This window comes from Coregonus clupeaformis, chromosome 30 (genome assembly GCF_020615455.1).
Source record: "Coregonus clupeaformis isolate EN_2021a chromosome 30, ASM2061545v1, whole genome shotgun sequence".
NCBI classification, from domain to species: Eukaryota; Metazoa; Chordata; class Actinopteri; order Salmoniformes; family Salmonidae; genus Coregonus; species Coregonus clupeaformis.
In genome coordinates this window covers 39,213,752-39,235,584 of record NC_059221.1, presented here as the reverse complement: position 1 = coordinate 39,235,584, position 21,833 = coordinate 39,213,752, and the positions used below count along the sequence as shown (strand labels likewise).

Here is a 21,833-nt window from a genome sequence, read left to right as displayed (position 1 = left end):
ACGAGTTACAACTTACTGTGTAAGCAAAGAAACTCAACAAGTCTTCCATTTGACAAAGTCCCTCAACTCATTTTAGGTTAATGAGTTACATTAACGAATGCTTTCAGAGGTTCTTCACCAATTTCAGTCGACACTCAAATTTGAGATTTACTGTCCGCGAACAACACCAAAGAAAGGAGAAAAATTGTATGAATCTGAATTTCTACTCATAACATGCAAACCAACTTTCACATGTTTTGGGCCCACTTTTGGTCCCAAACCACAGTTTAAGAAACCCTTTTGCTAATCAATTGAAGGTGTCCGTACCGTTTCCAATATTAGGAAATTACATTTGTTTTGTGACGTGATTTTGTAAGACAGAGATATGGGTTAAATGAATGACTGTTTTGAATGAACATAGGATTGGGTTTTCATACCCACAAAAAATTACATGTATTGGTGCTGTGGCTTAGTTGGTTAAAGCGCCTGTCTTGTAAACAGGAGATCCTGAGTTCGAATCTCAGCAGTGCCTTTTCAAGCTGTTCATTGTACCCATTGGTGGAGAAGATCTGAGGGGAGGCATCTTTGGTTTTCTCATCCAATTTGTTTTGAGAAGTAGGCGTGGCGAGAGGAGAGAGGACGTCAGGAGTATGCAATTGAGATATCCAATTACACGGAAAAAGGGCAGTTTTTGAATGAGTTAAAACGTAACAACTTTGTAAAGCTGAACTAGCTAACAACTCAAGCGTTTACCATCATGTACACGTCACTGTCCCATCATGAGTAACCTCTAAGAGCAAGCTCTGGTAGCTCGCTGTGATCGTATTGTGGTTAGTACTCTGCGTTGTGGCCGCAGCAACCCCGGTTCGAATCCGGGTCATGGCATAGTGATGCACAGTGTCATGGCAAAAGGGCTTAATTTTGAACGAGTTACAACTAACTGTGTAAGCAAAGAAACTCAACAAGTCTTCCATTTGACAAAGTCCCTCAAATCATTTTAGGTTAATGAGTTACATTAACGAATGCTTTCAGAGGTTCTTCACCAATTTCAGTCGACACTCAAATTTGAGATTTACTGTCCGCGAACAACACCAAAGTAAGGAGAAATATTGTATGAATCTGAATTTTTACTCATAACATGCAAACCAACTTTCACATGTTCAGGGCCCACTTTTGGTCACAAACCACAGTTTAAGAAACCCTTTTGCTAATCAATTGAAGGTGTCCGTACCGTTTCCAATATTAGGAAATTACATTTGTTTTGTGACGTGATTTTGTAAGACAGAGATATGGGTTAAATGAATGACTGTTTTGATTGAACATAGGTTTGTGTTTTCATACCCACAAAAGAATTACATGTATTGGTGCTGTGGCTTAGTTGGTTAAAGCGCCTGTCTAGTAAACAGGAGATCCTGAGTTCGAATCTCAGCAGTGCCTTTTCAAGCTGTTCATTGTACCCATTGGTGGAGAACATCTGAGGGAGGTAACTTTGGTTTTCTCATCCAATTTGTTTTGAGAAGTAGGCGTGGCGAGAGGAAGAGGACGTCAGGAGTATGCAATTGAGATATCCAATTTCACGGAAAAAGGCCAGTTTTTGAATGAGTTAAAACGTAACAACTTTGTAAAGCTGAACTAGCTAACAACTCAAGCTTTTAGCCATCTTGTACACGTCACTGTCCCATCCTGACTAAACTCTAAGAGCAAGCTCTGGTAGCTCGCAGTGATCGTATAGTGGTTAGTACTCTGCGTTGTGGCCGCAGCAACCCTGGTTCGAATCCAGGTCGTGGCATAGTGGTTCACAATGTCATGGCAAAAGGGCTGTATTTTGAACGAGTTACAACTTACTGTGTAAGCAAAGAAATCTGACAAAGTCTCTCAACTCATTTTAGGTTAATGAGTTACATCAACGAATGCTTTCAGAGTTTCTTCACCAATTTCAGTCGACACTCAAATTTGAGATTTACTGTCCGCGAACAACACCAAAGTAAGGAGAAATATTGTATGAATCTGAATTTTTACTCATAACATGCAAAACAACTTTCACATGTTCAGGGCCCACTTTTGGTCCCAAACCACAGTTTAAGAAACCCTTTTGCTAATCAATTGAAGGTGTCCGTACCGTTTCCAATATTAGGAAATTACATTTGTTTTGTGATGTGATTTTGTAAGACAGAGATATGGGTTAAATGAATGACTGTTTTGATTGAACATAGGTTTGGGTTTTCATAACTACAAAATAATTGAATGTATTGGTGCTGTGGCTTAGTTGGTTAAAGTGCCTGTCTAGTAAACAGGAGATCCTGAGTTCGAATCTCAGCAGTGCCTTTTCAAGCTGTTCATTGTACCCATTGGTGGAGAAGATCTGAGGGAGGTACCTTTGGTTTTCTCATCCAATTTATTTTGAGAATTAGGCGTGGCGAGAGGAGAGAGGACGTCAGGAGTATGCAATTGAGATATCCAATTTCACGGAAAATGGACAGTTTTTGAATGAGTTAAAACGTAACAACTTTGTAAAGCTGAACTAGCTAACAACTCAAGCTTTTAGCCATCTTGTACCGCTCACTGTCCCATCCTGACTAACCTCTAAGAGCAAGCTCTGGTAGCTCGCAGTGATCGTATAGTGGTTAGTACTCTGCGTTGTGGCTGCAGCAACCCCGGTTCGAATCCGGGTCACGGCATAGTGGTTCACAATATCATGGCAAAAGGGCTGTATTTTGAACGAGTTACAACTTACTGTGTAAGCAAAGAAACTCAACAAGTCTTCCATTTGACAAAGTCCCTCAACTCATTTTAGGTTAATGAGTTACATTAACGAATGCTTTCAGAGGTTCTTCACCAATTTCAGTCGACAATCAAATTTGAGATTTACTGTCCGCGAACAACACCAAAGTTAGGAGAAATATTGTATGAATCTGAATTTTTACTCATAACATGCCAACCAACTTTCACATGTTCATGGGCCCACTTTTGGTCCCAAACCACAGTTTAAGAAACCCTTTTGCTAATCAATTGAAGTTGTCCGTACCGTTTCCAATATTAGGAAATTACATTTGTTTTGTGATGTGATTTTGTAAGACAGAGATATGGGTTAAATGAATGACTGTTTTGATTGAACATAGGTTTGGGTTTTCATACCCATTAAAGAATACATGTATTGGTGCTGTGGCTTAGTTGGTTAAAGCGCCTGTCTTGTAAACAGGAGATCCTGAGTTCGAATCTCAGCAGTGCCTTTTCAAGCTGTTCATTGTACCCATTGGTGGAGAAGATCTGAGGGAGGTACCTTTGGTTTTCTCATCCAATTTATTTTGAGAATTAGGCGTGGCGAGAGGAGAGAGGACGTCAGGAGTATGCAATTGAGATATCCAATTTTATGGAAAAAGGCCAGTTTTTGAAAGAGTTAAAACGTAACAACTTTGTAAAGCTGAACTGGCTAACAACTCAAGCGTTTAGCCGTCTTGTACACGTCACTGTCCCATCATGACTAACCTCTAAGAGCAAGCTCTGGTAGCTCGCCGTGATCGTATAGTGGTTAGTACTCTGCGTTGTGGCCACCGCAACCCCGGTTCTAATCCGGGTCACGGCATAGTGATTCACAATGTAACGGAAAAAGAGCATAACTTTGAACGAGTTACAACTAACTGTGTAAGCAAAGAAACGCAACAAGTCTTCCATTTGACAAAGACCCTCAACTCATTTTAGGTTAATGAGTTACATTAACAAATGCTTTCAGAGGTTCTTCACCAATTTCAGTCGACACTCAAATTTGAGATTTACTGTCCGCGATCAACACCAAAGAAAGGAGAAAAATTGTATGAATCTGAATTTCTACTCATAACATGCAAACCAACTTTCACATGTTTTGGGCCCACTTTTGGTCCCAAACCACAGTTTAAGAAACCCTTTTGCTAATCAATTGAAGGTGTCCGTATCGATTCCAATATTAGGAAATTACATTTGTTTTGTGACGTGATTTTGTAAGACAGAGGTATGGGTTAAATGAATGACTGTTTTGATTGAACATAGGTTTGGGTTTTCATACCCACAAAAGATTTACATGTATTGGTGCTGTGGCTTAGTTGGTTAAAGCGCCTGTCTTGTAAACAGGAGATCCTGAGTTCGAATCTCAGCAGTGCCTTTTCAAGCTGTTCATTGTACCCATTGGTGGAGAAGATCTGAGGGGAGGTACCTTTGGTTTTCTCATCCAATTTGTTTTGAGAAGTAGGCGTGGCGAGAGGAGAGAGGACGTCAGGAGTATGCAATTGAGATATCCAATTTCACGGAAAAAGGGCAGTTTTTGAATGAGTTAAAACGTAACAACTTTGTAAAGCTGAACTGGCTAACAACTCAAGCGTTTAGCCATCTTGTACACGTCACTGTCCCATCATGAGTAACCTCTAAGAGCAAGCTCTGGTAGCTTGCCGTGATCGTATAGTGGTTAGTACTCTGCGTTGTGGCCGCAGCAACCCCGGTTCGAATCCGGGTCACGGCATAGTGATTCACAATGTCATGGCAAACGGGCTTAATTTTGAACGAGTTACAACTAACTGTGTAAGCAAAGAAACTCAACAAGTCTTCCATTTGACAAAGTCCCTCAACTCAGTTTAGGTTAATGAGTTACATTAACGAATGCTTTCAGAGGTTCTTCACCAATTTCAGTCGACATTCAAATTTGAGATTTACTGTCCGCGAACAACACCAAAGTAAGGAGAAATATTGTATGAATCTGAATTTTTACTCATAACATGCAAACCAACTTTCACATGTTCAGGGCCCACTTTTGGTCCCAAACCACAGTTTAAGAAACCCTTTTGCTAATCAATTGAAGGTGTCCGTACCGTTTCCAATATTAGGAAATTACATTTGTTTTGTGATGTGATTTTGTAAGACAGAGATATGGGTTAAATGAATGACTGTTTTGATTGAACATAGGTTTGGGTTTTCATACCCACAAAATAATTACATGTATTGGAGCTGTGGCTAAGGTGGTTAAAGCGCCTGTCTAGTAAACAGGAGATCCTGAGTTCGAATCTCAGCAGTGCCTTTTCAAGCTGTTCATTGTACCCATTGGTGGAGAAGATCAGAGGGGAGGTACCTTTGGTTTTCTCATCCAATTTGTTTTGAGAAGTAGGCGTGGCGAGAGGTGAGAGGACGTCAGGAGTATGAAATTGGGATATTTAATTTTACGGAAAAAGGCCAGTTTTTGAAAGAGTTAACCCTCCTGTTATGTTGTGGGTCAATTTGACCCGTTTCCACTTTTGCGTTGTCTAAAATACTAGTTAACCACTCTTTTTTCGCCATGAAATTACATGACTTTTCCTCATTTAGGGTCATGAACCTAACTGCAAAATGTGGACACACTGATGTGTTGTGGAATGTCTGTGTACATTTTGTATACAAACATGATGTTGTGGGTCATTTTGACCCGGAGGCTTTCATGTGTATATATATTTGCACAGGTGCAAAACAAAAAAGTGTCTTTGATGTATTTTGTTTTGACTGGTCCTGGTTGCACTTTAGAATTGTGTTTGGGTTAAAAAGGGCTTTCCCAAGCTTCTCCTCAGTGTGAGAGCAGCAGGTCCCTGACACAGACACTCAAAAATGAGCTCCAAAAAGATTTTCAATCAATGAAGTCTTATCACAAATTCTGGACTGTGACAGTGAAAAAGAAGAAGAGCTTTCAGAGACAGAGGATATTTCAGAGATAGAGGACAATGCTGTTGATGATCCAGATTTTGTCTTCATTGAAGAGGATTCAGAGGAGGAGTCTGCCGTACCATCCCCTACATCAGATGAGAGACAGAGCATGCAACAAGCATCATCAAGAGAAGAGAAGACATGGAAGTCTAAAGATGGTCATATTGAATGGTCACCGTCACCACAACGAGGTCAAGGTAGACTCTCAGCTTCCAATGTAATAAAAATGGTTCCAGGACCTACACGATTTGCTGTCACTCGAGTCCATGACATACAATCAGCTTTTGAGCTCTTTTTTCCAAGCAATAGAGAAGATTGTTCTGGACATGACCAACTTGGAGGGGAGCCGTGTGTTTCAAAGAGAACTGGAAGCCACTGGATCGGATTGACTTGCATGCATACATTGGATTGCTCATATTAGCTGGAGTCTACCGGTCAAACGGAGAAGCAACGGCCAGCCTGTGGAATGAAGAGAATGGAAGGCCAATATTTCGGGCAACAATGTCTCTACAAGAATTCCACATAATTTCTCGGGTGATTCGCTTTGATAACCGTGATACCAGACCGGTCGACGTGAAAGAGACAAACTAGCTGCAATCAGAGATGTATGGGATAAATGGGTGGAAATTCTACCCGTTACTGTACAATCCCAGTCCTCATGTTACAGTTGATGAACGCCTTGTTCCATTCAGAGGACGTTGTCCCTTCAGACAGTATATGCCAAACAAGCCTGCAAAATATGGCATCAAAATATGGGCAGCATGTGATGCCACATCAAGCTATGCATGGAATATGCAAGTTTACACTGGGAAGCCACCCGGCGGAGTGCCTGAGAAAAACCAGGGGATGCGGGTGGTGCTGGACATGAGTGAAGGGCTGCAAGGTCATAACATCACGTGTGACAACTTCTTCACATCCTACCGCCTTGGTGTTGAACTACAGAAGAGAAAGCTGACCATGGTTGGAACAATCAGAAAAAAACAAACCTGAACTTCCCAGTGAGCTTCTGAAAATGCAGGGCAGAACTGTGCATTCCTCTAAATTTGCTTTCTCTGAAAATGCAACTGTTGTTTCATACTGCCCAAAGAAGAACAAGAATGTTCTTGTAATGAGCACAATGCACAAAGATGCATCGCTGAGTGCAAGAGAGGACATCAAGCCACAAATAATACTGGACTACAATTCCACCAAAGGAGGAGTTGACAATTTGGATAAAGTCACAGCAACATATAGTTGTCAGCGCATGACTGCCCGCTGGCCTTTGGTGATTTTCTACAACATTGTGGATGTGTCTGCTTACAATGCCTATGTCCTGTGGACTGAAATCAACCAGCAATGGAATGGTGGCAAATTGTACCCGCGCCGCTTTTCCTAGAGGAGCTCGGCAAAGCTCTCATCACTCCCAAGATCCAGAGGAGAGTCGGCCTCCTCGGTCGACAGCAGCTGCATCTGCCGTCCAGAAAATTCAAGCTGGACCATCAACACATGCCTCCAATCAACCAGAAATGGATCCAGTGGATACAGGCAGTGGCAAGAAACGGAAAAGATGCCAGCTCTGCCCCCTCGACAAGACAGTAAAACAAGCACCACTTGTGTAGAATGCAATAAATACATCTGCAGAAAGCACACACACACATTGTGTTCAACATGTAGAGAGAAAGACTGAAGGGATAATATGGACCAATAGGGGGGAAAAACCTACTTGGGGAAACTGAAAAATCTTGTTTGTGAGAAAGGGAAATATGTTTAACAAATAGTTCTTAAATATTGTTTAAAAAAAATAAAAAGTATTGTATTTCTTCTTTCTGAAATGTCTGATAAGACAAAATAAAGTTGTTTCTGTTTTTACTTAATTCTTTGACTGTCTTGAGTGTGTTTAAACTGTCACAGGGTCAATTTGACCCGTAACATAATGGATGTCATTTTTTTTCCAGCAAAGCACAAGAGTTAAAACGTAACAACTTTGTAAAGCTGAACTAGCTAACAACTCAAGCGTTTAGCCATCTTGTACACGTCACTGTCCCATCCTGACTAACCTCTAAGAGCAAGCTCTGGTAGCTCGCCGTGATCGTATAGTGGTTATTACTCTGCGTTGTGGCCGCAGCAATCCTGGTTCGAATCCGGGTCTCGGCATAGTGATTCACAATGTCATGGCAAAAGGGCTTAGTTTTGAACGAGTTACAACTAACTGTGTAAGCAAAGAAACTCGACAAGTCTTCCATTTGACAAAGTCCCTCAACTCATTTTAGGTTAATGAGTTACATTAACGAATGCTTTCAGAGGTTCTTCACCAATTTCAGTCGACACTCAAATTTGAAATTTACTGTCCGCAAACAACAGCAAAGTAATGAGAAATATTGTATGAATCTGAATTTTTACTCATAACATGCAAACCAACTTTCACATGTTCAGGGCCCACTTTTGGTCCCAAACCACAGTTTAAGAAACCCTTTTGCTAATCAATTGAAGGTGTCCGTACCGTTTCCAATATTAGGAAATTACATTTGTTTTGTGACGTGATTTTGTAAGACAGAGATATGGGTGAAATGAATGACTGTTTTGAATGAACATAGGTTTGGGTTTTCATACCCACAAAATAATTACATTTATTGGTGCTGTGACTTAGTTGGTTAAAGCACTTGTCTTGTAAACAGGAGATCCTGAGTTCAAATCTCAGCAGTGCCTTTTCAAGCTGTTCATTATACCCATTGGTGGAGAAGATCTGAGGGGAGGTACCTTTGGTTTTCTCATCCAATTTGTTTTGAGAAGTAGGCGTGGCGAGAGGAGAGAGGACGTCAGGAGTATGCAATTGAGATATCCAATTTCACTGAAAAAAGGCAGTTTTTGAATGAGTTAAAACGTAACAACTTTGTAAAGCTGAACTAGCTAACAACTCAAGCGTTTAGCCATCTTGTACACGTCACTGTCCCATCATGAGTAACCTCTCAGAGCAAGCTCTGGTAGCTCGCAGTGATCGTATAGTGGTTAGTACTCTGCGTTGTGGCCGCATCAACCCCGGTTCGAATCTGGGTCACGGCATAGTGAGTCACAATGTCATGGCAAACGGGCTTAATTTTGAACGAGTTACAACTAACTGTGTAAGCAAAGAAACTCAACAAGTCTTCCATTTGACAAAGTCCCTCAACTCATTTTAGGTTAATGAGTTACATTAACGAATGCTTTCAGAGGTTCTTCACCAATTTCAGTCGACACTCAAATTTGAGATTTACTGTCCGCGAACAACACCAAAGTAAGGAGAAATATTGTATGAATCTGAATTTTTACTCATAACATGCAAACCAACTTTCACATGTTCAGGGCCCACTTTTGGTCCCAAACCACAGTTTAAGAAACCCTTTTGCTAATCAATTGAAGGTGTCCGTACCGTTTCCAATATTAGGAAATTACATTTGTTTTGTGACGTGATTTTGTAAGACAGAGATATGGGTTAAATGAATGACTGTTTTGATTGAACATAGGTTTGGGTTTTCATACCCACAAAATAATTACATGTATTGGTGCTGTGGCTTAGTTGGTTAAAGCGCCTGTCTTGTAAACAGGAGATCCTGAGTTCGAATCTCAGCAGTGCCTTTTCAAGCTGTTCATTGTACCCATTGGTGGAGAAGATCTGAGGGGAGGTACCTTTGGTTTTCTCATCCAATTTGTTTTGAGAAGTAGGCGTGGCGAGAGGAGAGAGGACGTCAGGAGTATGCAATTGAGATATCCAATTTCACGGAAAAAGGGCAGTTTTTGAATGAGTTAAAACGTAACAACTTTGTAAAGCTGAACTAGCTAACAACTCAAGCGTTTAGCCATCTTGTACACGTCACTGTCCCATCATGAGTAACCTCTAAGAGCAAGCTCTGGTAGCTCGCCGTGATCGTATAGTGGTTAGTACTCTGCGTTGTGGCCGCAGCAACCCCTTGTTCGAATCCGGGTCACGGCATAGTGATTCACAATGTCATGGCAAACGGGCTTAATTTTGAACGAGTTACAACTAACTGTGTAAGCAAAGAAACTCAACAAGTCTTCCATTTGACAAAGTCCCTCAACTCATTTTAGGTTAATGAGTTACATTAACGAATGCTTTCAGAGGTTCTTCACCAATTTCAGTCGACACTCAAATTTGAAATTTACTGTCCGCAAACAACAGCAAAGTAATGAGAAATATTGTATGAATCTGAATTTTTACTCATAACATGCAAACCAACTTTCACATGTTCAGGGCCCACTTTTGGTCCCAAACCACAGTTTAAGAAACCCTTTTGGTAATCAATTGAAGGTGTCCGTACCGTTTCCAATATTAGGAAATTACATTTGTTTTGTGACGTGATTTTGTAAGACAGAGATATGGGTTAAATGAATGACTGTTTTGATTGAACATAGGTTTGGGTTTTCATACCCACAAAAGAATTACATGTATTGGTGCTGTGGCTTAGTTGGTTAAAGCGCCTGTCTAGTAAACAGGAGATCCTGAGTTCGAATCTCAGCAGTGCCTTTTCAAGCTGTTCATTGTACCCATTGGTGGAGAAGATCTGAGGGGAGGTACCTTTGGTTTTCTCATCCAATTTATTTTGAGAAGTAGGCGTGGCGAGAGGAGAGAGGACGTCAGGAGTATGCAATTGAGATATCCAATTTCACTGAAAAAAGGCAGTTTTTGAATGAGTTAAAACGTAACAACTTTGTAAAGCTGAACTAGCTAACAACTCAAGCGTTTAGCCATCTTGTACACGTCACTGTCCCATCATGAGTAACCTCTAAGAGCAAGCTCTGGTAGCTCGCCGTGATCGTATAGTGGTTAGTACTCTGCGTTGTGGCCGCAGCAACCCCGGTTCGAATCCGGGTCACGGCATAGTGATTCACAATGTCATGGCAAACGGGCTTAATTTTGAACGAGTTACAACTAACTGTGTAAGCAAAGAAACTCAACAAGTCTTCCATTTGACAAAGTCCCTCAACTCATTTTAGGTTAATGAGTTACATTAACGAATGCTTTCAGAGGTTCTTCACCAATTTCAGTCGACACTCAAATTTGAGATTTACTGTCCGCGAACAACACCAAAGTAAGGAGAAATATTGTATGAATCTGAATTTTTACTCATAACATGCAAACCAACTTTCACATGTTCAGGGCCCACTTTTGGTCCCAAACCACAGTTTAAGAAACCCTTTTGCTAATCAATTGAAGGTGTCCGTACCGTTTCCAATATTAGGAAATTACATTTGTTTTGTGACGTGATTTTGTAAGACAGAGATATGGGTTAAATGAATGACTGTTTTGATTGAACATAGGTTTGGGTTTTCATACCCACAAAATAATTACATGTATTGGTGCTGTGGCTTAGTTGGTTAAAGCGCCTGTCTAGTAAACAGGAGATCCTGAGTTCGAATATCAGCAGTGCCTTTTCAAACTGTTCATTGTACCCGTTGGTGGAGAAGATCTGAGGGGAGGTACCTTTGGTTTTCTCATCCAATTTGTTTTGAGAAGTAGGCGTGGCGAGAGGAGAGAGGACGTCAGGAGTATGCAATTGAGATATCCAATTACACGGAAAAAGGGCAGTTTTTGAATGAGTTAAAACGTAACAACTTTGTAAAGCTGAACTAGCTAACAACTCAAGCTTTTAGCCATCTTGTACACGTCACTGTCCCATCATGATTAACCTCTACGAGGAAGCTCTGGTAGCTCGCAGTGATCGTATAGTGGTTAGTACTCTGCGTTGTGGCCGCAGCAACCCCGGTTCGAATCCGGGTCACGGCATAGTGATTCACAATGTCATGGCAAACGGGCTTAATTTTGAACGAGTTACAACTAACTGTGTAAGCAAAGAAACTCAACAAGTCTTCCATTTGACAAAGTCCCTCAACTCATTTTAGGTTAATGAGTTACATTAACGAATGCTTTCAGAGGTTCTTCACCAATTTCAGTCGACATTCAAATTTGAGATTTACTGTCCGCGAACAACACCAAAGTAAGGAGAAATATTGTATGAATCTGAATTTTTACTCATAACATGCAAACCAACTTTCACATGTTCAGGGCCCACTTTTGGTCCCAAACCACAGTTTAAGAAACCCTTTTGCTAATCAATTGAAGGTGTCCGTACCGTTTCCAATATTAGGAAATTACATTTGTTTTGTGACGTGATTTTGTAAGACAGAGATATGGGTTAAATGAATGACTGTTTTGAATGAACATAGGTTTGGGTTTTCATACCCACAAAAGATTTACATGTATTGGTGCTGTGGCTTAGTTGGTTAAAGCGCCTGTCTTGTAAACAGGAGATCCTGAGTTCGAATCTCAGCAGTGCCTTTTCAAGCTGTTCATTGTACCCATTGGTGGAGAAGATCTGAGGGGAGGTACCTTTGGTTTTCTCATCCAATTTGTTTTGAGAAGTAGGCGTGGCGAGAGGAGAGAGGACGTCAGGAGTATGCAATTGAGATATCCAATTTTACGGAAAAAGGCCAGTTTTTGAAAGAGTTAAAACGTAACAACTTTGTAAAGCTGAACTGGCTAACAACTCAAGCGTTTAGCCGTCTTGTACACGTCACTGTCCCATCATGACTAACCTCTAAGAGCAAGCTCTGGTAGCTCGCCGTGATCGTATAGTGGTTAGTACTCTGCGTTGTGGCCGCAGCAACCCCGGGTCACGGCATAGTGATTCACAATGTCATGGCAAAAGGGCTTAATTTTGAACGAGTTACAACTAACTGTGTAAGCAAAGAAACTCAACAAGTCTTCCATTTGACAAAGTCCCTCAACTCATTTTAGGTTAATGAGTTACATTAACAAATGCTTTCAGAGGTTCTTCACCAATTTCAGTCGACACTCAAATGAGAGATGTACTGTCCGCGAACAACACCAAACTAAGAAGGTGGCTGCAGGCACCCCGATTTGAATCTGGGTCATGGCAGTGTGGTCGACGTGCCCTTGTGTTGACCCTGGTTGCTTCTGTGGGTCGCTCTGGATGAGAGTCTGTTAGATGATAATGTAATGTAAATGTTGAGCGGCTTCACTGCAAGTAGATTGTATGTTTTAATATTCAATCAAAAATAAATAATACAAAAGAAACAGTCCCACTCTAACAGTATAATCTCTCCCTATATATATAATCCATAGAAATTACAGGAGGACAAGAAAGGAGGGAAAAATAAGTTCCATAATGAAAATATGACTCCTTCATAATGTTATGATAAATATAAATAATAATATAAATAATAATTATAATATAATAATAATATCTAACTCCAATTGTCCACTAGATGTCAATATACGACAGGAAAATGTTTCATGATCCTGTAAAATGGTCCATGGATGTTCCCTGGCAACGGAGAACACTACAATAACCCCTATAGCGGCAGTGTGAAGATACAACCCCTGAAAATTCTCTCTCTCCCTCTCTCTCTCTCTCCTTCTCTCTCTCTCTCTCTCTCTCTCTCTCTCTCTCTCTCTCTCTCTCTCTCTCTCTCTCTCTCTCTCTCTCTCTCTCTCTCTCTCTCTCTCTCTCTCTCTCTCTCTCACAGACAGAACAGCTTCTATCCCCAAGCCATAAGACTGCTAAATAGCTAACAGAATGGCTACACATACTATCTGAGTACACAGACTATCTGAGTTTTCATTTTTGCACTGTCTCTATGCACACTCACAGGACAATACACACACACTGACACTCCAACACACATATAACATGCAAACACATTTATATTGACTCTACACACACGCACACACACTCACATACAATCATCATTTACACTGCTGCTACTCTGTTTATCATATATCCTGATGCCTAGTCACCTTACCCTTATACATATCTACAGTTGAAGTCGGAAGTTTACATACACCTTAGCCAAATACATTTAAACTCAGTTTTTTCACAATTCCTGACATTTAATCCTAGTAAAAATTCCCTGTTTTAGGTCAGTTAGGATCACCACTTTATTTTAAGAATGTGAAATGTCAGAATAATTGTAGAGAGAATGATTTATTTCAGATTTTCTTTCTTTCATCACAGGGGGTCAGAAGTTTACATACACTCAATTAGTATTTGGTAGCATTGCCTTTAAATTGTTTAACTTGTGTCAAACATTTCGGGTAGACTTCCACAAGCTTCTCACAATAAGTTGGGTGAATTTTGGCCCATTCCTCCTGACAGAGCTGGTGTAACTGAGTCAGGTTTGTAGGCCTCCTTGCTCGCACACGCTTTTTCAGTTCTGCCCACACATTTTCTATAGGATTGAGGACAGGGCTTTGTGATGGCCACTCCAATACGTTGACTTTGATGTCGTTAAGCCATTTTGCCACAACTTTGGAAGTATGCTTGGGGTCATTGTCCATTTGGAAGACCCATTTGTGACCAAGCTTTAACTTCCTGACTGATGTCTTGAGATGTTGCTTCAATATATCCACATAATTTTCCTTCCTCATGTTGCCATCTATTTTGTGAAGTGCTTGTATGTATAATACTTATTTCCCTCATTAAAATGCAAATCAATTTATAACATTTTTGACATGCGTTTTTCTGGATTCTTTTGTTGTTATTCTGTCTCTCACTGTTCAAATAAACCTACCATTAAAATTATAGACTGATCATTTCTTTGTCAGTGGGCAAACTTACAAAATCAGCAGGGGATCAAATACTTTTTTTCCCTCACCGTAATGCATTTCAACCGGAATTTGAAATAATGTGTTTGAACTAAAACAACCAACAGCGCCCTACGTTTCACGTCGCTGCTAAGGTGCTGACATGTTTTCACAACACTCTCTCAGAGTAGAAAAATATTTCTTAAAGATAAAACAGGCCATGAAATATTGATGTTGCCCTGATTTTGTATGGCGCTGCAGTGAATAATTGATTGTTTTGGGGTACGTGGGAAATAAGTATTTTCAGCATCCAACTGTTCCCTTTATTGGAGAACAGATTTACATGCTGCTTTGACTGTCATCCAATCTATCGTTATTTCACAAAAGTCCAGCCACTGAATTAAATAGAACACTAGTTATAGCAGGCTATGACATGTATCATATTGTATTTGTATGGCCTTTGCTCAATTGCCTTAATATTTGCTGGACCCCAGGAAGAGTAGCTGCTGCCTTGACAGGAACTAATGGGGATCCATAATAAACCCCAGGAAGAGTAGCTCCTGCCTTGGCAGGAACTAATGGGGCTCCTTAATAAACCCCAGGAAGAGTAGCTGCTGCCTTGGCAGGAACTAATGGGGATCCATAATAAACCCCAGGAAGAGTAGCTGCTGCCTTGGCAGGAACTAATGGGGCTCCTTAATAAACCCCAGGAAGAGTAGCTGCTGCCCTGGCAGGAACTAATGGGGATCCATAATAAACCCCAGGAAGAGTAGCTGCTGCCTTGGCAGGAACTAATGGGGATCCTTAATAAACCCCAGGAAGAGTAGCTGCTGCCCTGGCAGGAACTAATGAGGAGACATAATGAATACAAATTTGATTTGTTCAACACCTGCGTCCTCTCTCGTCCATCCTCTCTCGCCTCCTTTTGAAAAGGTCAAAGGTAATCAAGGAGAGACGGCGAGGAGCGGGAACGTGGACGAAAATGCACTCATATGAAATGAGACTCCTTCTCCATTCTTACGTTATCAGGCAAATTACATTTACAGTGGTGGATCCCAAAATAAATGTGTAAAGTGATCAAAACCAATGAAGTTAGTTGTGCAAGACATTTTCTAGATAAAATGATAAGTAGCATATTGTTTTTAAACGTTTCCTTTCTCCGACTACAAAACAAAATCTGATTCAAAGGGGGGCAGTTTTCAACACTCTTCCGCAAAGGACTCCTGTAGGACACACATGACGATGAAAGGTGGCTATCGAGGAGGGGAGGACACTCTTCCGTTCGCCTACTAACAAATTGACATCTCCTCGACCACTTATCGGTTTCCAGGTCACGGAGGAGAGAGAACGGAGGACAGAGGGGTGGAGGAAGGACTTTTGCCCAGATTAGAAAAGGCCTATGGGGTCAACAACAAGACAAGAGGCTTGAAATGTTGACTGGTGCTTACTATGAGGAGCATCAATCAGCCCGTGTTTATTTTTTTTACTGATTACTTTAACAGTTGTTTTAGATTTTTACACACACAACATAAATACACCACCAAAACAGAACACACACAACATTAATACACCACCAAAACAGAACACACACAACATAAATACACCACCAAAACAGAACACACACAACATTAATACACCACCAAAACAGAACACACACAACATAAATACACCACCAAAACAGAACACACACAACATTAATACACCACCAAAACAGAACACACACAACAGATCACTAATGACACCCTGTTTCCTATTGCACTACTTCTGAACAGAGCCGTGTGTGTGGTGGTGTACACTAGGTTGGCTGTGTTGTGCTCTGTTGGCCTTCTCCTAGTTAGCAGCTGTGAGTTTGTATGTGCGCGTGCGTGTGCACGTGCGTGTGCGTGTGCGTGTGCAGAAAGGAGTGAATTTGGCAATGTGCTCTATTCAACACTTCACATTTTCCCCTCTCTCTCTCTCTTCCCTCGGGTCAGTGAGGCTGTCATGTTTTTTTGTGTGGTTTTCTGATAAAGCAGTTCTAGACCAAACCAGTACTGTCCTCTGGAGGTAGAGGTGTTCTTCTGATGAGGTTAGGACCCAGCAGTGTATCCTGTGGCTGAGCAGCTGGGGAGGAATACACACTTTATTTATGACGCCTCCGGACCAAATCAAAGGCCTTACTGAGGTAGATCAGACTAGCTCCTAAACCCCTTTAGTGGGGCATTAATATCATGGCATGCATTTTCACTTAATCCTGTCCAGCACAGGGCCTCTTCTCCTGGTAGGATGGAGGGATGGATGGAGGGAGGGATGTTGGATCTCCTTCAAATGGGCAGGGAAAAATATTGATCCGAATCATATGGCTAGACAGGGTAGTTGAAAGACAAACTTAAAAAGAGAGCTCTTACGTCTACCACAGGCAAGGTAATCATCCCATAATGTTGTAAGTGTGAATAGAAAGGATTATTGACATCTGATATGTTTTGTGTGTCAGAGTGAACCGAAGCTATCTGACGTAAGCAATGCCAAAGCCCAAAATAACCAAACACACCAACAATTATGTAAGTGTTTAGTTTGAGATGGTGGTTGTTGAGGTGAGTACAGATCAGATCACTGCCTTTTCCTTTGGTGTTCAGCAACTAAACCAACGAGATGGTAGAAAAGACACAGAGACAAAGGTTATGAAGGTGTGCAGGCCAGAAGGCCATTGCCTTTGACATGACAGCATTACAGATCCATTGACTTTGACATGACAGCATTACAGATCCATTGACTTTGACATGACAATGCTACAGATCCATTGACTTTGACATGACAATGCTACAGATCCATTGACTTTGACCTGACAGTGCTACAGATCCATTGACTTTGAACTGACAGTGCTACAGATCCATTGACTTTGACATGACAGCATTACAGATCCATTGACTTTGACATGACAGCATTACAGATCCATTGACTTTGACATGACAGCATTACATATCCATTGACTTTGACCTGACAGTGCTACAGATCCATTGACTTTGACATGACAGCATTACAGATCCATTGACTTTGACCTGACAGCGCTACAGATCCATTGACTTTGACATGACAGCATTACAGATCCATTGACTTTGACATGACAGCATTACAGATCCATTGACTTTGACCTGACAGTGCTATAGATCCATTGACTTTGACATGACAATGCTACAGATCCATTGACTTTGACCTGACAGTGCTACAGATCCATTGACTTTGACATGACAGCATTACAGATCCATTGACTTTGACATGACAGCATTACATATCCATTGAGTTTGACCTGACAGTGCTACAGATCCATTGACTTTGACATGACAGCATTACAGATCCATTGACTTTGACCTGACAGCGCTACAGATCCATTGACTTTGACATGACAGCATTACAGATCCATTGACTTTGACATGACAGCATTACAGATCCATTGACTTTGACCTGACAGTGCTACAGATCCATTGACTTTGACCTGACAATGCTACAGATCCATTGACTTTGACCTGACAGTGCTACAGATCCATTGACTTTGACCTGACAGTGCTACAGATCCATTGACTTTGACATGACAGCATTACAGATCCATTGACTTTGACATGACAGCATTACAGATCCATTGACTTTGACATGACAGCATTACATATCCATTGACTTTGACCTGACAGTGCTACAGATCCATTGACTTTGACATGACAGCATTACAGATCCATTGACTTTGACCTGACAGCGCTACAGATCCATTGACTTTGACATGACAGCATTACAGATCCATTGACTTTGACATGACAGCATTACAGATCCATTGACTTTGACCTGACAGTGCTATAGATCCATTGACTTTGACATGACAATGCTACAGATCCATTGACTTTGACCTGACAGTGCTACAGATCCATTGACTTTGACATGACAGCATTACAGATCCATTGACTTTGACATGACAGCATTACATATCCATTGAGTTTGACCTGACAGTGCTACAGATCCATTGACTTTGACATGACAGCATTACAGATCCATTGACTTTGACCTGACAGCGCTACAGATCCATTGACTTTGACATGACAGCATTACAGATCCATTGACTTTGACATGACAGCATTACAGATCCATTGACTTTGACCTGACAGTGCTACAGGATCCATTGACTTTGACCTGACAATGCTACAGATCCATTGACTTTGACCTGACAGTGCTACAGATCCATTGACTTTGACCTGACAGTGCTACAGATCCATTGACTTTGACATGACAGCATTACAGATCCATTGACTTTGACATGACAGCATTACAGATCCATTGACTTTGACATGACAGCATTACATATCCATTGACTTTGACCTGACAGTGCTACAGATCCATTGACTTTGACATGACAGCATTACAGATCCATTGACTTTGACCTGACAGCGCTACAGATCCATTGATTTTGACATGACAGCATTACAGATCCATTGACTTTGACATGACAGCATTGCAGATCCATTGACTTTGACCTGACAGTGCTACAGATCCATTGACTTTGACATGACAATGCTACAGATCCATTGACTTTGACCTGACAGTGCTACAGATCCATTGACTTTGACATGACATCATTACAGATCCATTGACTTTGACCTGACAGTGCTACAGATCCATTGACTTTGACCTGACAGTGCTACAGATCCATTGACTTTGACATGACAGTGCTAACAGATCCATTGACTTTGACATGAAAGCGCTAACATATCCATTGACTTTGACATAAAAGCGCTAACAGATACAAAACAGCTACAGATGCTACAGGTGCTCCATACAAAGCACAGCCTGGCTGAAAGAGTTGATGTGACCTCCCCTACATTTTGAGTCCTGAAATCTATTTTCTCTTGAGCACCAAAAGTATTGGGACAGTGACAAATTTTTATTGTTTTGGCTCTGTACTCCAGCAATTTGGTATTGAAGCAATACAATGACCATGAGGTTAAAGTGCAGACTGTCAGCTTCAATACATTATTTACCATTCATTTCTATTGGGCACAAAATAATCTGAAACACAACCAAAACAAACAGCAAATACATCCAACAAATGTATAGAGTCACAAGCTTGATGTAATCATTACATGCTAGGAATATGGGACAAATACTAATACTTTTGACTGACTACTTTAATACACATATAAGTGAATTTGTCCCAATAATTTTGGTCCCCTAAAATGGTTGGACTATGTACAAAATGTGCTGTAATTTCTAAATGGTTCATGGATGACAAAACCCTAAAATTAAAGCTGACAGTCTGCACTTCAACCTCATAGTATTGTATCATTTCAAATCCAAAGTGCTGGAGTACAGAGCTAAAACAATAACAATGTGTCACTGTCTCAAAACATTTGGACCTGATCGACATTATCTCTGTATATATCTCACTGTATTTCTGTCTATACTGTATCTTTATATACAGTGCCTTGCAAAAGTATTCATCCCCCTTGGCATTTTTCCTATTTTGTTGCATTACAACCTGTAATTTAAATTGATTTTTATTTGGATTTCATGTAATGGACATACAGTGGGGGAAAAAAGTATTTAGTCAGCCACCAATTGTGCAAGTTCTCCCACTTAAAAAGATGAGAGAGGCCTGTAATTTTCATCATAGGTACACGTCAACTATGACAGACAAATTTAGATTTTTTTTCTCCAGAAAATCACATTGTAGGATTTGTTGTGGACACCTGTCCACAACCTCAAACAGTCACACTCCAAACTCCACTATGGCCAAGACCAAAGAGCTGTCAAAGGACACCAGAAACAAAAGTGTAGACCTGCACCATGCTGGGAAGACTGAATCTGCAATAGGTAAGCAGCTTGGTTTGAAGAAATCAACTGTGGGAGCAATTATTAGGAAATGGAAGACATACAAGACCACTGATAATCTCCCTCGATCTGGGGCTCCACGCAAGATCTCACCCCGTGAGGTCAAAATGATCACAAGAACGGTGAGCAAAAATCCCAGAACCACACGGGGGGACCTAGTGAATGACCTGCAGAGAGCTGGGACCAAAGTAACAAAGCCTACCATCAGTAACACACTACGCCGCCAGGGACTCAAATCCTGCAGTGCCAGACGTGTCCCCCTGCTTAAGCCAGTACATGTCCAGGCCCGTCTGAAGTTTGCTAGAGTGCATTTGGATGATCCAGAAGAGGATTGGGGAGAATGTCATATGGTCAGATGAAACCAAAATATAACTTTTTGGTAAAAACTCAACTCGTCGTGTTTGGAGGACAAAGAATGCTGAGTTGCATCCAAAGAACACCATACCTACTGTGAAGCATGGGGGTGGAAACATCATGCTTTGGGGCTGTTTTTCTGCAAAGGGACCAGGACGACTGATCTGTGTAAAGGAAAGAATGAATGGGGCCATGTATCGTGAGATTTTGAGTGAAAACCTCCTTCCATCAGCAAGGGCATTGAAGATGAAACGTGGAAGGTCTTTCAGCATGACAATGATCCCAAACACACCGCCCGGGCAACGAAGGAGTGGCTTCGTAAGAAGCATTTCAAGGGCCTGGAGTGGCCTAGCCAGTCTCCAGATCTCAACCCCATAGAAAATCTTTGGAGGGAGTTGAAAGTCCGTGTTGCCCAGCGACAGCCCTAAAACATCACTGCTCTAGAGGAGATCTACATGGAGGAATGGGCCAAAATACCAGCAACAGTGTGTGAAAACCGCCGAATTTGGAGGAGGAGGAATGCTGCCTATGACCCCAAGAACACCATCTCCACCGTCAAACATTGAGGTGGAAACATTATGCTTTGGGGGTGTTTTACTGCTAAGGGGACAGGACAACTTCACTGCATCAAAGGGACGATGGACGGGGCAAAGTACCGTCAAATCTTGGGTGAGAACCTCCTTCCCTCAGCCAGGGCATTGAAAATGGGTCGTGGATGGGTATTCCAGCACGACAATGACCCAAAACACACGGCCAAGGCAACAAAGGAGTGGCTCAAGAAGAAGCACATTAAGGTCCTGGAGTGGCCTAGCCAGTCTCCAGACCTTAATCCCATAGAAAATCTGTGGAGGGAGCTGAAGGTTTGAGTTGCCAAACATCAGCCTTGAAACCTTAATGACTAGGAGAAGATCTGCAAAGAGGAGTGGAACAAAAGCCCTCCTGAGATGTGTGCAAACCTGGTGGCCAACTACAAGAAACGTCTGACCTCTGTGATTGCCAGCAAGGGTTTTGCCACCAAGTACTATGTCATGTTTTGCAGAGGGGTCAAATACTTATTTCCCTCATTAAAATGCAAATCAATTGATAACATTTTTGACATGCGTTTTTCTGGATTTTATGTTGTTATTCTGTCTCTCACTGTTCAAATAAACCTACCATTAAAATTATAGACGGATCATTTCTTTGTCAGTGGGCAAACATACAAAATCAGCAGGGGATCAAATAATTTTTTCCCTCACTGTATGTATTCACCCCCTTTGCTATGAAGCCCCTAAATAGGATCTGGTGCAACCAATTACCTTCAGAAGTCACATAATTAGTTAAATAAAGTCCACCTGTGTGCAATCTAAGTGTCACATGATCTGTCACATGATCTCAG

At 41.3% G+C, this 21,833-nt stretch overlaps 12 non-coding genes across 12 annotated transcripts; all 12 read left to right on the top strand.

The window, feature by feature from the left end:
- The first annotated feature begins 437 nt into the window (after window positions 1–437).
- On the top strand, window positions 438–511 carry trnat-ugu. The gene has a single exon. It is a non-coding gene; the product is annotated as a tRNA-Thr (tRNA).
- Window positions 512–1,342: 831 nt separating this feature from the next.
- Window positions 1,343–1,416, top strand: trnat-agu. Its single transcript has one exon. It is a non-coding gene; the product is annotated as a tRNA-Thr (tRNA).
- An 814-nt stretch (window positions 1,417–2,230) lies between these two features.
- On the top strand, window positions 2,231–2,304 carry trnat-agu. Its single transcript has one exon. It is a non-coding gene; the product is annotated as a tRNA-Thr (tRNA).
- An 831-nt stretch (window positions 2,305–3,135) lies between these two features.
- On the top strand, window positions 3,136–3,209 carry trnat-ugu. Its single transcript has one exon. It is a non-coding gene; the product is annotated as a tRNA-Thr (tRNA).
- An 831-nt stretch (window positions 3,210–4,040) lies between these two features.
- On the top strand, window positions 4,041–4,114 carry trnat-ugu. Its single transcript has one exon. It is a non-coding gene; the product is annotated as a tRNA-Thr (tRNA).
- Window positions 4,115–4,396: 282 nt separating this feature from the next.
- On the top strand, window positions 4,397–4,468 carry trnah-gug. Its single transcript has one exon. It is a non-coding gene; the product is annotated as a tRNA-His (tRNA).
- Window positions 4,469–4,946: 478 nt separating this feature from the next.
- Window positions 4,947–5,020, top strand: trnat-agu. The gene has a single exon. It is a non-coding gene; the product is annotated as a tRNA-Thr (tRNA).
- A 4,170-nt stretch (window positions 5,021–9,190) lies between these two features.
- On the top strand, window positions 9,191–9,264 carry trnat-ugu. The gene has a single exon. It is a non-coding gene; the product is annotated as a tRNA-Thr (tRNA).
- An 833-nt stretch (window positions 9,265–10,097) lies between these two features.
- On the top strand, window positions 10,098–10,171 carry trnat-ugu. The gene has a single exon. It is a non-coding gene; the product is annotated as a tRNA-Thr (tRNA).
- Window positions 10,172–10,453: 282 nt separating this feature from the next.
- On the top strand, window positions 10,454–10,525 carry trnah-gug. The gene has a single exon. It is a non-coding gene; the product is annotated as a tRNA-His (tRNA).
- A 478-nt stretch (window positions 10,526–11,003) lies between these two features.
- Window positions 11,004–11,077, top strand: trnat-ugu. Its single transcript has one exon. It is a non-coding gene; the product is annotated as a tRNA-Thr (tRNA).
- Window positions 11,078–11,909: 832 nt separating this feature from the next.
- Window positions 11,910–11,983, top strand: trnat-ugu. The gene has a single exon. It is a non-coding gene; the product is annotated as a tRNA-Thr (tRNA).
- Window positions 11,984–21,833: the final 9,850 nt, after the last annotated feature.